The sequence below is a fragment of the Tupaia chinensis genome, unplaced genomic scaffold, assembly GCF_000334495.1.
Source record: "Tupaia chinensis unplaced genomic scaffold, TupChi_1.0 Scaffold144045_1, whole genome shotgun sequence".
NCBI classification, from domain to species: Eukaryota; Metazoa; Chordata; class Mammalia; order Scandentia; family Tupaiidae; genus Tupaia; species Tupaia belangeri.
The window spans coordinates 35,617-42,192 of NW_006203897.1; the positions used below are offsets into that span (position 1 = coordinate 35,617).

At 43.7% G+C, this 6,576-nt stretch overlaps 1 pseudogene; it reads left to right on the top strand.

Moving 5' to 3' along the window:
- LOC102476866 (26S proteasome regulatory subunit 4 pseudogene) overlaps positions 1-373 on the top strand; it is a 1,302-nt pseudogene extending 929 nt beyond the window's left edge.
- The last annotated feature ends 6,203 nt before the right edge of the window (positions 374-6,576 follow it).

The following is a 6,576-nucleotide window of genomic DNA, read 5'->3' on the forward strand; positions in this document are numbered from 1 at the left end:
CCCGCTGGATGGATTTGATTCAAGGGAAGATATGAAAGTTATTATGCCATAAACCCAATCAAGACTTCGGATCTAGCGCTTATTAGACCAGGCCACATTGACAGGAACATTACACGATTGAAAGACCAAGAAGTGCATATTTCAGAGTCACACAAGCAGGATGATGCGGGCCGATGACGTAACCCTGAATGATCTGATCATGGCTAAGGATGACCTGTCTGTGCCGGCAGCAAGGTAGTTTGTACGAAGCTGGTCTGATGGCCTTGAGAGAATGCAGAAGGAAAGTAACAAATGAAAACTTAAAAACAAAAGAACTAAAGAAGATGTTCTTTATAAAAAACAAGAAGGCACTCCTGAGGGGTCCTACCTCTAGTGAACCACAGTCACCTTCAGGAAAATGGTGAGCCGTCTTCCTGACTCCAGTGAGGACCGTGGTTGGGGAAGCGCCCAGAGGAATCCACGTTCTGATTGATTTTTACTACAAACCTGCTGTGTCTTCTGGAGTATGACGTGGAGGACGCCCACTGGACAGCCTCTGTCTGCTGGTCAGTGTGCCGCACTCCGCTTTCCAACAGAGCAGGCTCTTTCACGAACAACAACCAACGAGACCACAGGACATTGCTATGTGGACTAGTTTGCATTTATTAGTATATCTTTTGTGCTTATGTATCAGATGAAAGAAATCAGGTATAAGTCATTTGCTATTGTAGAAAAATATCCGTTATAAAAAGTGACTGTTGCAAAGTTTCTCTGCATTCATTTGAAACATAAGGAAGATCTACCACGTCCCAGACATGGTGTAGTTCTGCCAACAGCGAGGGAAAATTAAAGGGAATAGGAAGTGAGGTCGCCTGGTTACCAGTGATCTGTCCACCTGGTCACTGCTGAGACAGCCCTCATTGTAGGCAGCCTGGCCTGCCAGGCCAGTGGAGTTTCAGGTCAGGCTGGGGAACTCCACCTTTCTTTAAGACTGCCTGGGCTCTTCACATTTCCTCCTCCTGGGCCTAGTGCATCACCTGTGGCACCACTTCCTTCTTCCTAACCTGAGGGATTCCTATCCTAGGCTAAGGAAGAAGAATAGCCAAGTCTCTTCACATCCCAACTTCTCCAAAAGGGCTTTTGCATTTGCCTGATCGCCCCATTATAAATATACAAGATATATATATATATCTGGCTATGACATCTTATCTATACACGGAATCTTCTGGAAGCCTACAAAAGTCCAAGCTTCAGTAAACGGAGAGACTCTACTTTCTGTGGGTGTTTCTGTTTGGAGCTTGTTGACCTGGGCTTTGTTCCTGAATGGCGTTTGTCTTTCTAGAGGCAATGAAGACAGAAGTGGCAATGGCGTAAAGTCTGTAAGTGGCATAAATAATATTCCTTTGAATTACTTAAAGAACTCTTTGTTACTATGGAAGCACTTTTAAACATCCTGCAGGGAAACGGGAAAAAAAAAAGAGAGACAAAATAAAAAGACATTTTGAAATGAATGAGAACTGAATTGCGAGATTACACGGCAATAGCTCCAGCTGTTAAATCGGCCGCTGAATCCACGATCTTCCTTAACAAAATGATCTTCCTCTTTCTTATTTCAAGTTCTAATTTTTATCATTCATGGTTGGTTGTAAACACATGCTGAACAAGTCCTATCCTTCCCTTTCTATCACCTACAGAAAGCTGCATTTCATCTTGTCTTTTTAGAGGTTTATATGAGGATAATTCCAATTTAGAGTAATTCGGTATGTAGTCTTCTCAGATTGGCTTCCTAGACTTAGTAGTACACATTTAAAGTTCTTCCATGCTTTTCTGTGGTTTGATAGCTCACATCTTCCTGTTACTGAATAACCTTCCATTATATTTATTTACCACATTACTCTTTATCCATTTATCTAGTGAAAAATATCTTGGTTGCTTCCAAATTTTGGCAATGATATATTTAGCTACTATACATACCAGTGTGTGGATGTTTGTGTATACATAAGCTTCACCTTTTTGGGCAAATACCAAGAAGCACAATTGCTGGATCTTATGATAAAAATGTTTAGTTTTATAAGAAACTGCCTAAGTGTCTTCCAAGAGGACTGTATCATCTTGCATTCCCCCCAGGAATGAGTTTCTGTTGTTCCACATCCTTGCCAGCATTTGTCTGGATTTTGGCTATTCCCATAGAAATATATGATACCTCATTGCTGTTTTCATTTGCACTTCCTTAATGATATAAAATGTTGGTCATCTTTTTTATACGCTTATTTGCCATTTGTATATCTTCTGTGATGGCGTGTCTGTTCAGGTCTTTTGCCTTTTTTTCTTTTTCTTTTTTTTTTCTTTTATTGGAGAGGTTTTTGCTACAGGGCGCGTGCGCTCACCAGAAAGACAGAGAGAGACAGAGAGACAGAAAGCGAGAAATCACCCCCCCAGGGGGATGGCCACGCCGCAATCCCTTCTCCTCCATTCTCCTCTCGGGATGTTGGGCACGCACGCACACGCGCCTGGCATGAGTTTTAAGCCACCGGCTCCGGGACGCGAACCGCGGTCGACTATGTGGGAGTCCAGCGACATAGCCATTATACTAATTGCTGGTCTCCAAGGTCTTTTCTCCATTTTTAAATTGGGTTGTTCGTTTTCTTATTGTTGAGTTGTAAGAGTTCTTTTTTTTCTTTTTTTTTGGAGTTTTCGCTATAGGGAGTTTGCGCTCGCCAGACAGACAGAGAGAGACAGAGACAGAAAGCGAGAAATCACGCCCCAGCGGGGATGGCCACGCCACAATCCCTTCTCCTCCATTCTCCTCTCGGGATCTTGGGCACGCACGCACACGCGCCCAGCGTGCATTTTAAGCCACCAGGTCTGGGACGCAAACCACGGTCGACTACGTGGGAGTCCAGCGACATAGCCATTACGCTAACTGCTGGTTCCCTGTAAGAGTTCTTTATTTCGGATATTAGTTCTTTATTAGATATGTGTTTTGCAGTTTTTTTCTCCCAGTCTGTGACTTGTCTTCTTGTTCTCTTGACATTGTCTTTCACAGAGCAGAAAAGTTTAATCTTAATCAAATCCAACTGATCAATTATTTCTTTCATGCATTGTATCTTTAGTGTTGTATCTTTAAAGTCCTTGGCATACATTAATCAAGGGCACCTAAATTTTCCCCTATGTTACATTTTTAGGAGGATAGTTTTACCTTCTAAAATGGAGATTTATTCCCTTTTTAAAGTTAGTTGGTTGTTTTTTTAAAGAATTATTTATTTAATTTTATTTATTTATTTATTTTAATTTGATCAGAAAGACACAGAGAGAGAGAGTGAAAGAGGGAAAGTGAGAAAGCAAGCCACCAGGTCTGAGACTTTAACCGTGGTTGACCATGTGGGAATCCAGCGCCCTTATCCACCATGCCACTTGCCGGCCCCTAAAGTTAGTTTTTATGAAGCATGTAAAGACTATGTCTAGATTCATTTTTTGCATGTAGGTGTGTTCAGTTTTTTTAGAAACTGCTAGTTGAAAAGATCGTCTCTTTTCCCTCGTATTATCTTTCGTTTTGGTCAAAGAGCAGTTGACCTCATTTATGTAAGTCTGTTTCTGGGCTCTCTCTTCTGTTCCTTTGACCCATTTGTCTATTCTTGTCCCATTAGCACACTCTCTTGATTACAATAGCTTTAGAGTAAGTCTTTTTTTTTTTTTTAGAGATTCTTGCTATGGGGTGCATGCACTTGTCAGTCAGACAAAGAGAGACAGAGAGACAGAAAGCGAGAAATCACCCCCCCCCGGGGGGGATGGCCATGCCGCAATCCCTTCTCCTCCATTCTCCTCTTGGGATCTAGGGCACGCACGCACATGTGCCTGGTGTGAGTTTTAAGCCACCAGGTCCGGGACGCGAACCACAGGTCTTGAAACTGAATATATTTTTAACCAAAATACAAATTAATTGAGCCACTCCATCATGTCAGGTACTTCTTCAGTTGTGTTTTGTCAATGTCTCCAATGTTTAATGTGCAGAGTGGTGGCTTGTTTGGCATGATGACAGATGTCTGGGGCCTCAGCTGCAAGGCTGAGGGCTGAGGGCTGGAATTATCAGAAAGCTCATTGACTCACATATCTGACAGCTGATGCTGGCTGGTACTTCATTTAAGGCCATTCACTGGAGCCTCTATGTGATCTGGGCTTCCTTCCAGCATGGTGGTTGAGTTTCAAAGGTATATAAGAAACACAGAAAAGAAGGAGGAGAAGAATAAGGAAAAGATGAAGGAGAAAAGGAAAAAGAATACGAAAAAAGAAGAGAAGGGGGATGAGAACAAGGGAGAAATGAGTGCACCAGGTGGAGGCTGGCTGACTTAGTCTCCAAAATCCTGTAGCATCACTTCTGCCTTACTCTGTTGGAAGAGCAGTCACAGCTCAACCAGGTTCAAGGAAGGGGAGTTTCATCCTTGACAGGAAGCAGTAAACTTCTGGAAGAGCATGAGGCCATATGTATTGCTGTGGCCACTTTTTTTTTTGGAGAGGTTTTTGCTATAGGGCGTGTGCGCTCACCAGACAGAGAGAGACATAGAGACAGAAAGCGAGAAATCACCCCCCAGCAGGGATGGTCACGCCGCAATCCCTTCTCCTCTTGGGATCTTGGGCACACACGAACACATGCCTGGCGTGTGTTTTAAGCCACCGGGTCTGGGACTTGAACCACGGTCGACTACATGGGAGTCCAGCGACATAGCCAAAACACTAACTGTTGGTCCCTGAGGAGCATCTCTTAAATTCACTTCATGGGGACTTAAGATGATTTTTCTAAGAAAATCTTTGCAAGAGGAATAAAATCAGCATTCTATGGCACTGAGAGAAGAAAAACGTGTCCAACATTTCAGGAGTTTTCCATCCATGTTCCCGAGTCTACCACGTGATGCTCCTCAGCATGTTTTTCTTCGTATGACCCTTGAAAGATCATTTTCAGTGTTGGCTGAGGTCGTTAGCTGGGTAACAGATCCTCGCATATAGTTTATGGCCTTGAATCAAGGTTCTTTTTGAGGAATGCAGTCTAAAGAAGGGAACCAAGGTAACGGAGCTCTTCTGTGTCATGTGGAGTGGAGACCAAGTGCCCTCTCGCCTGGACTAGAGGGTGGGGATGTGGGCCCTCTGGTTACCCTAGCAACCAGCCTACACATGCCGATATATTTGTGGTCGTCAACACCCTTGAGGGAAGCTGTGACATGCTAGTTTAGAGTCTAACTGACTCTTCTCTGGGATGTTCTCTATGCCTGGGGAAGCGGGTGACTGCTCCTCTTTCTGTCCCATATGTTAGTTTGCAGGATAAGTAGCAAATGTGACAGAGGAATGATTGCCAGGCTCTCTCTCCTCCCCAAGAAAAGGAGTATTTGTAAGATGAACCTGTAAAGCATATTTCTGGCTGATAGAAGATTGTTCTGAGATGAATGGAACAGAAATAGCAAAAAAATGAGCTAGCAGGTTCAGTGACTTAAGTGGAAACATTGTGTTCTTGCATGTAGGACCAAGTCACAGGAACGAAAAGACCTCATCCAAGGTGACAGTACAATCGAGGAGACTCTATAGCTCATACCTCCCTGATCCATTTCAACAAGGACATTTTAACAAAGAAATGCCTGTCTTGATCTATGCCTTGGGCTACAGGAGGGATAGGAAGAAAGAATGATTGGCTTGTTAAACCTCTGTGGGCCAGACCCCAGATGGGGCACTGGCGACACAAGCGAGCTTAGCTGTGACCTATGGCCTCTAACACTCAGTCCGAAGGGTTCATGTGGGCAGGAGCAGTCAAGGGGACCAGCGGAGTCAGGGCTCAGGCATCCCAACCAAACCCAACCCTGGATTTAAAGAGAAAGGACACAAAAATGCAAGCTCTTGAAATGATCTAGCAGTTGATTAAAGACCAGACAGGATAAAACAGATGACAAAAGCGACCGAAGTTTGGGACATGGAGCATTCCCCACAGTTGGATTCAGCTGGGGAAACTTTGTGCAGGAGAAACAATTTGAGCTAGGCCTTCTGGAAGGAGGAATATTGGAATGGGATCGCCTCCCTTTGCAAAAGTAACATCGCAGACATCACCACATTAAACAGAACCCTGACTACCCTTCTGCATTCAGAATCTCAGGAACGATATTAATTTCTTTAAGTTTAAAGAAATTTATATCTTCAGGACCAGCAGTTAGCATAATGGCTATGTTGCTGGACTCCCACGTAGTCGACCACGGTTCGAGTCCCGGACCCAGTGGCTTAAACTCACGGCGGGCGCATGTGTGTGCATGCCCAAGATCCTGAGAGGAGAATGGAGGAGAAGGGATTGTGGTGTGGCCATTCCCTCTGTGGGGTGATTTCTCGCTTTCTATCTCTCTGTCTCTCTCTGTCTGTCTGGCAAGCACACGCACCCTATAGCAAAAACCTCTCAAAAAAAAAAAAAAACAAAGAAATTTATATCATTAAGTATTTATTACATATCCATTAAGCTTTGCTAAGTAAGTACCAAAGCTTCTAAGCCCGTGTTGTTCTGCGTTTCTTTTCTTTTCTTTTTTTTTTGGAGAGGTTTTCGCTATAGGGTGCGTGCGCTCGCCAGACAGA